Source organism: Protopterus annectens, chromosome 16.part0, assembly GCF_019279795.1.
Source record: "Protopterus annectens isolate FY-2018-M chromosome 16.part0, PAN1.0, whole genome shotgun sequence".
NCBI classification, from domain to species: domain Eukaryota; kingdom Metazoa; phylum Chordata; order Ceratodontiformes; family Protopteridae; genus Protopterus; species Protopterus annectens.
This window is the reverse complement of record NC_056750.1, coordinates 120,350,345-120,364,767: the sequence shown is the minus strand read 5'-3', so window position 1 is coordinate 120,364,767 and position 14,423 is coordinate 120,350,345. Positions and strand designations below refer to the sequence as shown.

General features: G+C 40.0%; 1 non-coding gene across 1 annotated transcript; it reads right to left on the bottom strand.

The window, feature by feature from the left end:
• Positions 1-9,578: 9,578 nt before the first annotated feature.
• TRNAL-UAG lies at positions 9,579-9,660 on the bottom strand. The gene has a single exon. It is a non-coding gene; the product is annotated as a tRNA-Leu (tRNA).
• Between the last annotated feature and the right edge of the window lie 4,763 nt (positions 9,661-14,423).

Here is a 14,423-nt window from a genome sequence, read left to right as displayed (position 1 = left end):
CCAATCCCTCTTACAGATGAACTTATACATCAGCCACCTTGGCAGGAGACATAGGCCTTTATCAGAATGGCATGACAGTTTAGATAATCGTCTTTCATGCCTGACTCTTTCTCTAAGGAGGAATGACTGGTCCACTTAATAATGGGATAGCTGATGGTTAGTAAGCAGTGGTAATAACAATAAGCATACCAAAAATGTTTGTTTCTATTACTGCTTTAACTGAAAGATAAAAATCATAATAAAAACAAAATATTTACATCCAGTAGAAAAACATATTCCCTATGCATGTAAACATATAACTGACTTAAATCTGTCATACAACTGACTTCACAACATAAGAAATGCATGGTCCAAGTCAAAGTCGATGGACATTCCAATATATCTAACATGTCAGTCTAGACATGGGACCATATTAAAGAAAGAGTGACATGACAGGGGGTATTGGCAAGGCCAGAATGGTCATAAAACACAGTGACCTTGGAATATCTGTGAAATATATGGAGGTATTGATACTGCTTGAATGATACAACACTTAGATATAACCCCTTATCATCACAAAGGAACAGAGGTATTTTAACAAAAATAATGTACTGGAGGACCTTGCATCCTGCTACTTTTGCAGTCCTTTAATTTGTTCAAGCCTATACCACCTTTTTTGTATTTGTCCAGTAAACACCCATAGCTCCTTATGGTGTCCAGACCTTTCTTGGGTCTGGCTTCTTTAGCTAAGTAACTGAACAGCTAATAATAGCCAGCATTAGAAAGAGCAAGGAATGATTAACAAAATGGCACTAAGACTGGTAATTTAGGATGTACCACAGTAGAGAAATGAATCGCTTTTTGCCACTTACTATTCATATTTAAGTTCATATGCACATATTTTCATAGCTGAGAGACCTATATGCTAGCATACAGATGTCCACAGAGACAAGTTGTTTTAAAAAAAAGATAGGTGGAGCCAGCAAGTGGGAATAACAGTATGCCAGTGGTAAGCTGTCTGGAGACAAGGGTACCAGACTTTCACTGGAGTTTATATCTTATCTTAGTGGATGGGAAACAGGCTACTGCTCAGACAGACACAGCCTCTAATAACCATTGTGAAGCCTGAAAAGATTAAAGAGAAGTAGTACTTGCTTGGGCAGCCCACTTCAGTCAGAGCTATAGGTGGGACGCCATTCCAAATGCATTGAGCCAGGGTTCGCCTTAACTGGGAGGGTGGACAAGGAAGCAAGTAAGTAGGTGTATTTGAGGCCATCCCTGTAGATGTCCTGACAGGGAATGATTTTGATAATGCAGTGCCTTTTTCACATGCAGTTACATGCAGTCAGGCTTGGCGACAGGCATGTTGGTCTTGTAGCCTGGGGGTATGCAGACAGACCGAAGACTTGAAGCCGGGACTGGTGTGGGGGTTACTTCAGACAGGGAGCTACCCTGTGGCAGTGAGACTGAAAGTGAGTCACAGCTACTGGTGGGTACTAATGTTCCCTTGGACAAAGTGACTTGAAAGGCAGAGGTGAGTAGCAGTGCCAAGGCTGACAGTGAGCACCACTGTCAGAGGATACCAGAATTCCTGTGGTAGGGGAGCTGAAAAAGGTTACAAAGAGAGTTGATAAAGGATCAGCTCTCAGACCCTACATTACAAGGCTTGAGGGAGATAGCCAGGGAGGTGCCTGATTATAAAGGAAAAGGGTAGTCTGTATCCTGGGACAAAGGTTTACTGTATAGAGAGTGGACCTCTGAGGGAGGGCTAGAGGGTGAGAGAATACAGCAGTTGGTAGTGCCCAGAGCCTACTGTCTGGCATGTCTAGCTATAGCCCATGACATTCCATTTGCACGTCATATGGGCATAAAGCGTACCAGGAGACGTATTATGCAGAACTTTTATTAGCCGGGATACTGAAGGACCTGTGAGCAGTGCCAAAAAGTAGGTAAAGCAGGAGACGAGGTCAAAGCTCCCTTGGTGCCCTTCCCTGTGATTGAGGAGCTGTTTCAATGGGTAGGTATGTATACTGGGGGGTCTCTGAGTACCCCAAGCTCCAGAGGGAAGAAGTATATCCTAGTGGTAGTAGATTATGATACTGGATACACTGAAGCGGTGGCCCTGTCCTCCACTGAGGCAGAAAAGGTGACAAATACCTTGTTATAGATTTTCAGCAGGGTAGGTTTCCCAAAAGAAATACTAACTGACAGAGGTGCCAATTTCAAGCCAGATCTGCTGGCCTGTCTGTGGGAGTGCTGTGGGGTGAAGCACCTAAAGACCACTCACTACCATCCACAGACTAGTGGTCTTATGGAGAGATTAAACTCTACACTAAAGACCATGTTACAGGCATTTGCAGACCAGTTTAAGAGGGAGTAGGACACCTATCTGCCCCATCTGTTTACTTACAGAAAGGTGCCCCAGGAATCCAAAGGTATTTCACCCTTTAAGTTGCTGTATAGGAATAGGATGAGGGGACCTCTAAATTTGATTCATGATGAGTGGGATGATGAGTGTGAATCCCACAAGGAGTTTGTTGTGGCATATGTCCAAAACCTCAGGACAAGGCTGAGGGAACACATGCGCTTGGCCCAGGAGAACCAGTTAGAAGTGCAACAGCAGAAAATGGTCAGGTATCACAGACTGCACGAGCTACAGAGTATGCTGTGGGGAAGCAGGTTATGGTTCTCATTCCTGTCAGACAAAATAAGCTGCAGACAGCTTGGCAGGGACCCTTCAAAATGGTAAGGAAGGTCAGTAATGTTAACTACATGGTAAAACTGCTAGGAAGGAGGCAGGGGCAGAAATTGTACCATTTTAACATGATGAAACCTTATCATGACAGAGAGGCCCTTGTGCTGAGTATTTGCAGTGGATGGTAGGAAGTGTTTGAGGGGATCTGGTGACTGATCTCCTCAGTGAGGCTTGGACTGACACCTCAGTGTAAGGGGTAGCAATGTCCCAGCAGCTGTCCTCTACCCAGGTTCGAGAAATCAGAGCAATGTTGCTGGAGTTTGGGGGCATGTTCACTGGGAAACCAGGGTGGACCCATCTGGTGCAGCACCATGCGGATACAGGACCCCAAAGGCCTATTAAGCAGGCCACTTATAGGATACTTAAGAGAGTCAAACAGACTCTGAGAGAGGAAATACAGGAAATGTTGGAAATGGGGTAATCCAGGAGTTCAGCAGTCCCTAGGCCTCCACAGTGATGCTGGCACCAAATAAGGATGGCAGCACCAGGTACTGTGTGGACTACAGGAAATTAAATAGTCACACAGAGTCAGATGTTTACCCCATGTCTAGAATGGATGAAGCCATAGAGCAGCTGGGTGGGGCAAAGTATTTTACCACTACTGATCTTACCAAGGGCTACTGGCAGGTGCCCTTGACTCCCAACACTAAAGAGAGGTAAGCCTATGAGACTTCTTTTAGCTTGTGTGAGTTTCTCGAAGATACCCTTTGGGATGAAAAAAGCCCCAGCAACTTTCCAGAGACTCATATATCATATCTTGGCAGGAGCAGATTTTGCCCCTGCTTACCTGGATGATATCGCCAAGTACAGCCATTCCTGGCAAGAGCACAATCAGCATGTCAGGGAGGCGCTGGGCAAACTACAGAGGGCTGAGTTGACCATTAAGCTCAATAAGTGTCAGGTGGGTGTGGCATAGGTTTCCAACCTGGGACACAGAGTGGGGAGCGGTAAGACCAGGGTGGAACCTGCCAAAGTGGAAGCCATTCAGGCATGGCCTGCCCCCATTACTAAAAAGCAGGTGAGGGCATTATTACGGACAGCAGGGTACTACAGAATGTTTTCCCCAGTTATAGTACCATAGCTACTCCTCTCACAGACCTGACAAGGAAAAACAAGGCAGATAAGGTAGTATGGACCCCACAATATGAGCAGGCATTCCAAAAGCTTAAAGGAACTTTGGGTGGACCCCTGTGTTAGCCAGTCCAGATTACAGCAAAGAATTTGTTGAGCAAGTGGATGCTTCAAATAATGGGGTGAGGGCTGTACTCAGCCAGGTTTTCTCAGAGGGAGAAGAGCACCCAGTGGTACATCTCAGCCGTAGGTCCCAACCCAGGGACGAATGCTAAGCAGATGTAGAAAAGGAATGTCTAGCCGTAGTATGGGCACTGCAGAAACTTCAGCCTTATCTATAAGGAAGAAAATTCTCTGCAGTTACAGACGACAATCCCATAACATGGCTACAGCAAGCCATCCAGCAAAATGCCAAGTTACTAAGGTGGAGCCTAGTGTTGCAGTCGTATGATATGACAGTGCAGCACCGCAGTGGGGTTAGCAATGCCAATGGAGATGGCCTCTAAAGATAAGGAATGGGGTAATGTACTCCCAGAACATCTCATTCCTCTTAAGCAATGTTTCTCAAGGGTCACTCGAAAAGCTGGCTTGAGTCTTCAAAGGGGGGTAAGAAATGTGGAGAAAGGAGATACTGCTAGCACAGCTAGCTGGAATTTTATAAATTATATGTCATTTGTGAATATCAACATGATTTATAGAAGATGCTTGTGTTACAACTGTATTAGAACTCCATGTCATGTGTATATCAAACTGGTTTGTACAGACATGTGTTGAAAAGGAATTTTATAAGTTGCTTGTGTTTAAAATGGATACACAGAGTGCCCTACTGGAAGGGAACAGAAATGTACATGCACTATTGCAACTGTTTAAATGTATATATTTTAACAGTCGAAAGTGGAATACAGGAGACTAACCTCAGTCCAGCAAACTTTAGAAAAACAACTGAAATTAAATTGCTTGGTGGCTAGGCCATAAAGGATGGTATCTTTCAGTTTTCAATGCAGCAAGAGACATAATGTCGGTACTAGGAAACTTTCTGTATTGCCATTAGGGTGAACTAATTACTAATATTGAAGGCATGAAGGAATGCAATTGGTTTATGACTGTCAGAGATCTGAGGAAAAGCATTTATATGTGTATTTTTACAGGTTGATGCTAAATGGTGCCAGCCATGTGGCTTTTTACCCAAGGGCTAGAAGTCAGATGACAAGAAATGATATCATTCTGCAAGCTATCCCAGCAGTAATATTTCAGATATTATTTTGAGAAGCCCTTAGTCAGACAGGGCATTCAGCATATTGCCTTGGATCTGACAAAACCTAGAGGATCCATTCACTACATCTCCCTTGCTCCATAAGTAAGTTAACTAGGGACTAGTAATTCTCTTAGATGTACTCAGGAATACAGTGAAGCTTACTTTAGATATTTGTTTATTTATTTGAGACTGTCCTGCAATGTTGTTTTAAATATTTCCTGTGGTTTTGAACTCTGATGTCACTGTGAATATATACTTAGCATTGTCTTGTTCTTTTATTATTTATTAAATATATCTAAACCTTTCATTGTGGCTGATTTGTGCAGAGATATTTAAATTTTGAGAGTACTTGCATTTTTATTTGGTGACACTGTGTGAGCCAGTCCTAATAGCCTTACTCTTGGTCAAACTACCATTTGTGTTTATGTTAATATTACACAGCAAGATTGGTTACCCTTTCTTAAGGGCCTTAACATAGCTGATAAGGACTGACTGGTGGCAGTAAAAACTTCCTTATAGTCTGGGCAGAAGGGGGCATAGCTAGTAAACATGTGTGTGTGCACGTAAATCAAACCTCAAAGAGTGCATGTGTCAACTACTTGGGCAGAGACACAAAGCACTGGTTGGGCAGCTAGGGTGCTGCAGGTCTTGGTTTGGTCACTCAGCTGAGATCTCAATTCTATAGATGTGCCAATGGGGAATCTTACTGGGGATCTGGAGAAAGAGAGAGGAACCAGCCCCGGACTAACTGCAGTCTCTGTGTACTCTTAAGGGAAATTGCACTTGATGCAGAGATCTGCATCTGGAAATAATGTGTGTGTACTTGTCATCATTCCAGTGTATGCCCACAAAGTTGCTAGTGGTGAGGATTGAGGTTCCCTGATTACTGGTCCAGTGGAGGGTCGTCACACATGCATTCACTCACTCACTCTCTCTCCGATCTCTCACACACAGTCTCTTCAGATTTCATACAAGCATTCACTCACTCTCTTTCTCTTCAATCTCTCACACACAGTCACTTCTGCTTCACACAGTCACTTCTGCTTTCATACATGCATTCACTCTCTCGCAATTCAGTTTTTTAATTAGATCATAATTACTGTATTTCAATTCACTCAGTGTGCCACTAAAAATCATTCCACACTTGACACACATGCCATAGGTTGCTGATGCCTGCCCTAGACTCTATTAAGGGTGGATTAAGGAACTGTCTTCAGATAGTTTCTTTTTGGCAGTGGCTGCTGCTACCATCACCGCATCCACCAGTGGACCTTTTCTCCAGTGTTTCTGGTGTGCTGGTGCTGCTAGAATCCCATCAGGCTTTATAGGGATGGGTTCAACCAGGTTAGGGTCCCTCCATGCCTGTTCAGCTATCAAATCAATGAGTGGGCACCACCCAGGATGAAGATGAGCCAGAACCAAAAGCTTCCAGGAACACAGACTTGTCTAGAGAAGGGTTATTGGTGGACCATTCCCCTCTCTGCTTCATCAGTTTAAGAATCTCACTAAAGGTGATGTCTTCAGAGAGCCTCTAGGGGTACTTTCACCTTCATCCAAGTTTTTGTCTTCGGTGATGGACTCTGGGGAAGAGTGTAAGTGCTTCGGCTTGCATGTCTGTTTCTTGTAAACTGGTACAGTGGAGGGGGTCAGGAGGTTCTGCATCAGACTGGAAGCTAATGTACCAGGTAGCCTGTGAAACTGACTGTCCCTTATCTGACAGAAGGGTGGGAAGTAAAAGCTGATTGTAGTCAGGGTTTGGATGGAACTGAACTGAAAAAATGCTCCTGCTTCTTTGGCATTAAAAGGACCTGCTCAAAAGCCTCGAAGGCCAGGGACACTACTGGCTTCTCGGAGCTTCTCCTGTTCTCAGACAGAAAGGAAACTATGGAACCAATAAGCCTTGACCCCAAAGCCAGCCTCAGAGCTGAGCTATTGAGAGCAGAGGCACCCAGGGGAAGAAAGGGCTCAAACAGCTTCAGTGTCAACCCATCCCCTGGATCCACGGCACTGAATCTTTGGAACCAAGTATCTTCCAGAATGTAATATGTTGAGGCCAAAAGAGGAAGGGAACCTGTCAAAGTCACTAGTACTGTTGGCTCCAGCAAAGGTACTCTGGGACAGATCAGAACCAGATAAGCTAAAAGAGAAGGGGTAATAAGGCCCAGCTCTTGGTATGCTCCAAGCAGACAGCACTCAGAGAACCCCGACCTGAATCTGCATTCTGAGGAACTTTCTCATCATCCTGTTGATCTCGTATTTGGTCAGGTTTTTGGTTGAGCAGGATGATGCCAATGCCACTGAAGGTGGTCTCATGTATCTTCTTACTTGAAGGATTGAGGAGTATAGCTTGGGCATCACCAGGTCCAGGAAGAACCAGGACCAATGAGGAGAGGGAAAGAACCAAGAAACTGTTGGCTCTGAACATTGTGGTACCTTAGGATCCAAACCTCTAGAGAGTGTCGGCTCCAGGGAGCACTTATGGGTCCTTTGAATCAGATTTCTCTTTTTCCTTTCTCTTTTCCTTCTTTTTGTCTTTTTGTTTGTCTCTTTTGACCTCCTTCGCCATTTCAGTCTGTCCTTAGACCTCTTATCTTTGGTGGGTGAGGAGTCAGCAGAAGTGAAAGGTAGAGCAGACCTTGTTTGAGGAGGAGGGAGTCCTTTCATGATTAAATTTTCCCTTCCAGTCTGTACGGCCCAGGGGCTAAAAGAGGAGCAGACCTGACACTGAGTGTTGAGGTGGGTAGTACCCAAACAATAAATACATAAACAGTGTGGGTGCTGGGGTGGGAGCTTCTGCCTACACTCTGTACATTTTTTTAAATCCCTGACCTTCAGTCATTACTACACAAGGCAAATACATACACAGTAAAAAGTTCGTAAATCAATAAATATAGCTAAGCAAGTATCTAGCTATGACTGTATAACTGTAACAGTAACTATAAAATGACTACTCAGCTAGGTAAGTATCTATCAATATAACCAACAAAACTAAGTAAGAAACACAGCACACTTTATAAGCCAAATATATTCTCATGTACATAACTTGAATAAAACTCTAAGAGCACACTCTATATACCTAATTTACCTAAAAGCACTAACGGTCTTAAAAAATCTAGTAACTGGAGAGGAAGATTTTCTCTTTACAAGGGGAGGAGGAGCAGGAAAAAGGAAAAAAAGTCTGCCAGAGCAGCACTAAAAAGGATATTAAAAGCAGGACCCCTTGATGATTCAACTGAATACTTTAGGCAGCAAACAAAATCTGAGGTAGTGAGGTGGAGTTCAGGGGAAGTATGGATAGGGCAGGTGTCAGAGTTTTGGAACTTAAGAAGTTCAGGTTCAGTACTGACGACAGATCAGGTCAGATCTGACAAATCAAAGTTAAACAGGACAAAAACAGACAAGACTGGATCAAGAAGTTATAAATTATAAGTTGCTGTTTTGTCTAAATAAGCAGTCTTTGTGAGATAGATGTTTTGGTTAACAGAAAATATGAGTTAACAATAATGTCCAGTTCATGATGATGATGAAAAAGGCAGGGACTACCAAGAGAATAAGACAGAAGGTTAGAATGTATGGATGTTGCATGCTGTGGTTTAGATAATTCATAGGTTGGTACTAGGCTAGCGGCCCTAGGGCCTATACAAGCCTAGCCATACTGAGAGAAAGGAGAAAGAATGAGAGACAGAAAAGACAACGGTGTGGTGACAGCCTAAGGTTCTGAAGAACAGCAGAATTGGACAAACTTTTGTTACACTTTAAAAATTGTCCAAGCATTAATGTCTTATACTGTTAAGTGTACGGTTACTGCTGTTCTGACCAAAATGTTGCCGCATGTGAAAGTTAAGACACTCCTGTCATGTGTAAAACACAACTGCTAAAACATAAACCCCAGTAATCTTAACAGTTACTGTTACTATTCTGAAATAGTAGGCAGTTTGAATTAAGAGTAAATTCATCAAAAGTTGTGCATTAACAAAAGAAAAAATGTTGCTCGTCAGTATACCTTACTTATGCCCACTGTTAGTTATTCAAAAGGAAATCTTAGGTACTATAGAGTCTCATAAACCCAATATCTAGGTTCAAACTAGTGATAGACTGACCATTTGAATTAACTGCTTTCCAAATGAGTACAGAAATGTCCTAAGAACCATAACTGCCATATATGATACAGAATGATCAGACTGGGAAAAGTGTGCTAACAGTGGCATGTCAGTTATTTTATTTACAGCTGTGTGTCTATAGGCATTCATCTTAGTTCTGAGTAAATGGGCTGTCTCTCCTATGTAACCTGTCTCTGGACATTCCCTGCATTTGATTAGATAAAATACATTTTTGGAAGTGAAAGTAAATGAATCCTGTACTTTGAAACTCCTGTTCTGTGAAATTGTTATGCTAGATGATGTATAAATCACGTGACACATTTTGCATCTTGGATGGTTGAAGTGTTTTCTGCCATTCTAGACTATGTTCTGTTTTAACCTGATTTTATGACTATTTGTTCAGCATATAAAAATCAAATGGCAGTGATGGGATTCGAACCCACGCCTCCAGAGAGACTGGAGCCTAAATCCAGCGCCTTAGACCACTCGGCCACACTACCACAGATATTCTTATTCAACACATGTGAATTTATGCATGATAGTTTAATCACTTGTAGTTTAAACCTGAAATGTCAATATCATACACTTAACTTTGATCTTTAATTATTTGCAGTTTGAATATTGGGTGTACTTTTGATTTTATTGTTACGTTGTTTATTACAGAATTTTCCACATTATTTTTTCTATAAATTTGTCATTTTTGTTAAAGTAGCTAATGGTTGTGTGGCAGCTTTGTAACTTGATTTCATTTTACTACAGCAGTGTGCTGCCAAGTGCAATGGGCGCTGTGGGTTGCAACATTTGCTCTATATGGTTGTGCAACCGCAGGTCTAATAAAATATATGGGAGTATGAGGTGTGTTTATTCAGCTTAAAACAATGTTTCTTTTAGGTGTTTGTTTATTGTTTATACGTTTCAGTATATTTTGTATTCAGTTTCCAAAAATGGAGAATGGTGGAATGACATGTTGATTAAAGCTCTCCCAGGGCAAAAAACAAAACAAATTGTTAAAACATCCAGTAAAAGTTGTGAAGTCTGGATAAAATGTTGTTAGTAACTAGTAATTATACTGCCTGGATACCAACAAAAAATAAATTTGGAAAAAGAAAAAAGAAAGCAATGTAGTTTGGCTGAGCAGTCAAAAGTGCTGGATTAAGACTCCTATCTCCTTTTGGATTTGGAGTTCAAATCTCAGCCCTTCCAGCTGCATTTTTAAGGATGCATGGCTAGGCTTGTAAAGGTCCCAGTGGTTGTTAGTCTAATATACACCTAAGAAACCTATGAAACCCAATCAGAAAAGAAGAAAAAACATCTCTGACTGGGAAGAACATTGCAACTGCTCAGTAAAAAGCAGTTCAAGCTGCAGATTCAGTAAAGGAAATGGTTTCCAATAACTTAGAGGAAAAAATAAATAAATCAAATGCATTTGCGAGATGATTAAAAGAAGTGAGGCACTGGAGGACGTAAGTTGACAAAAGGCTAGAAAAAAACAGATGATGCTTTAACCACTTACTCATATGAGGCAATAAAACTGCAGAAACCAGAAACTGAAATGAGGCAAACACTTGCCAAAGATGAGGCTTCTCAAGAAAGAAAGTGCACAGCATACCACTACACTGTCGACATTTTCACAGAATATCCAGATTTTTGCCTTACATTTCTGGTCTGTTTCTCCAAAACTTGTGGTTTTCTGGAAAATCACTCTCAAATCATTGAATATAAAAGTCAGAAAATAATGACAGACATTTGAGTTTTAGACTTCATATCCTTTACAAACCATGCTAATGCAAAACCTGTTCTATCAACTTTCTAACTTTGTAAGAGTAATATATTTTGGGGATTAATATTTATGGCTTTCAGAAATTAATGACACGGTAGAAGCTGGCAAAACATTAAAAAAACAAAAAATAAAAATTAAGTAATAAAATACTTGTGAGTGCTTTCGAGTCCAAACTGGAACGCTTCTTCGGACATATTAAAACAAATTATCTCATACAGCAATTTGGCTAATCCATGTGATTTCATCCAATCACATTAATGCATCAATTAAATTAAGATAAAGGCATGTTTACCAAAAAACGTATCTATTCCTATAGTAAAATATACATTTAATTCAAAGAGTGCATGTATATTAACACCATTCTCATATCTTAACCTATATATATATATATATATATATATATATATATATATATATATATATATATAAACCTTAAAAAACATCTTACAAAACATATATAGAATAATACAATAAAAGAATAACTGCGGATAGCTTAAACTGAATAAGGAATTCATATGATTAAGTGCAAAATTTATTCTCATCAATAGATGGCAGCAAAGACTAAATAATCAAACAATCTGTAAGCATGAAAAGAAATATATATATATATATATATATATATATATATATATATATATATATATATATATATATATATATGTATGATCATTATTTAATAGACATATGAATATATGAAGACTATAGTAAAAGGCAGAATATATCATCTAGTGTATAGTAAGTGCACAAGACATTCTCATTAGCTCAACATTAAAAATAAAGAATACATAAACCAAGATTCTTCAGTGTGCTAAGGGTCTTTCTAAAAGGAAAGGTCTCAGAGATACTCTGTCATTTAACCCATGGGCATTGCCTGCCTGTAATCTTTGTTTCTGACCACTCGGTAAAATTCTTAAAATTGCCTAGCCTAACACTTGCATTAACTAATTCTACAACTAAACACAGAAATTTGTGAGTGAGATCATGGCTTAAAACATGTCTAGCCAAAGCATTGCTCTCATCTTCTCTGTTAATTGCATATAGAAATTCCCTTACACGTTCCCCTTAGAGTTTGGTTGTTTTTTCATATAGGAAAAGCTGAACATTTGTTGTAGCTTGCCAGATATACTAGATCCCTAGTCTTACAGTTAGCATAGTGTTTAAATTCATAAACTTTTTGAGGGGTGGGGTGTGTACAACTACTACTGTTTGCCATATAGCCACAGTAATTGCAGCTCCTGCATGCAAAGGTCCCCTTCCTTACTGATTGACCTCTTTTATTGCTACTTCTTTCATAGCAGAGTAACCTCTTAAGGGATTTAGTGTATTTATATGCATATTTAGGTTTTGTTCATATAATGTTAGTGATCTTCTAATCCGCCACCAAAATCTCCCTGTTCTTAGTAATTATTTCTTGTACTGCTTTATTGTTATTTAAAAACGGAACAGTAACTCTGCATCCTTGAAATGGATCTGCCTTTGTAATGTATTCACTGCTTCTGTATCTCTCCTATTTCTAAAAAAAAATGGTCTCCCTCTATTTCCACTGTCAATAAACTCTTCTTCAGGCAGACAAATACATTCATCCTTCTTATAGCCTCTTTCTAAAAATTATTTTTCTAATACCCTCAGAGTGGTGTGACAAACATTGTCCAAGCTGGTTAACCTTGAGACCCTAAGTCCCTGTTCCTGAACCAAGTTCCTGTACACATGAGGGTGCATGCTGTTCAGCTGTAAAAGATTATTCCTCCTACATGTTTTCCTAAACATTTCTGTCTGCACTGTATTTCCTTGTTTTTAAACAAAAATATCTAAAAACTCTATCTTGCCTGGACCATTTTCCCACCAACCTTAAAAAATCTGTATTAATATACAGAAAAAAATTCTTTCAGATCTGCACCATCCCATATAAAAAAATGTCCACAAACCTTTTGTAATATGGGATATATTGAGAAAACTCAATGTTGTTCAATACAAAACTGGCTTCCCACTATGCCATTACTATGTTGGCATATGAGTTGGCAAATGAAGTGCCCATTGCAACTTCTCTAGTTTGTAAAAAGTATTTATCACTGAAAGAAAAAACATTATTGTTAAGAATTACATCTAGTAACAAACAGCACTTCATAATTTTGTCATTTGAAACACCTTTATCACTTAAAACTAGTCTCACAAAATCAATGCCAGTCTCATTAGGGATGACTGTAAATAAAGATGTTACATCTAATGTTGCAAACACTGTTGGTGTATATTGATCAGGGAAAACATATTCTGATAAAGTCTGTATAAAATATTCCGTGTCTCTAATAATGGTGTTAGTATCTTCTACAACCATTCTAAGTTGCTTCTCTATGTAAATAGACAGGGGTTCAGTAAGCCACCCCTTACTTGAAACAACTGGTCTTAATGGGGGGGGGGTTTATATAGATCTTTATGTACCTTAGGGGAGACCCCTAAATGTAGAGACATATGGTGTTTTAACTAAAAAATATTTATAGACATCATGATCAATGATGTTGTACATTAAAACATCATATAAATAAGTGTGAACATTTTTAATGATCTTATTAAGTTGTTCATTCTTTAAACTATTACAAGTGTTTGAATCATTTAACATGATCTTCATTTTCTCATAATACATTACCTTATCTAGAATCACTACCACATCGACCTTATTGGCAGGTCTGATAACATTTTGTAAATCAATTAGAGCTTTATATTCATACTCACTTAAATTATACAAGTTATGTCTCTTTTTATTATCATTTGACTTCATGAGGTTTAAAAAATCTCTCTTGCATGCCTTCTTGAAAGCTTCTAATAGTGGATGATTGGGGGGTATAAATGCTGTCGGCTTCTTAAACTCACAGGTATGCACTTTACTATTATTTCCATACAATAATTTGAGAGCAACATTCCTACTAAATTTAACATCTAAAACAAAATTGACTGCATCTGTGTGCATACAGGGTATAAAAGATAAACCCTTACTTAATATGTTCATAGGTAGGTACTAGGCTATCAGCCCTAGGACCCATACAAGCCTAGCCAAAAAATGTACCCTGGCTTTCGCCACCCAAGAAAATTATTTTCCTGTGCCCCTGTCGAGCAGAGCCACAGAAGTGATCCCCGGGGTGAATTTCCCATTCCCCATCCAATCATCAAGATTTTTCTTGAAGAGTGCTAATGAGGAGCTCTGTTTGACATAGATAGGTAGTCTTTTCCAGAGTAGGGGAAGTCTCTGGGACAGGAATCTATCCTTCCAGCATGTTCTGTTTATTGTGGTGACAAGGTTAAGGTCCCTAGAGCGTGTAGCTCGGAGGGATTGGGATTACTTTAAGTGGAGCATGTCCAACAGCTCTGGGTTTGACATAGCTTTGTATGTTAGGCAGAGATCGCCCCTGAGTAGGCGATATGCGATGGAGTAAAGCTGTAGTTTTTTGAGACGGTCTGCATAGGGCATCTGTTTGAGGCCAGTAATCCTCT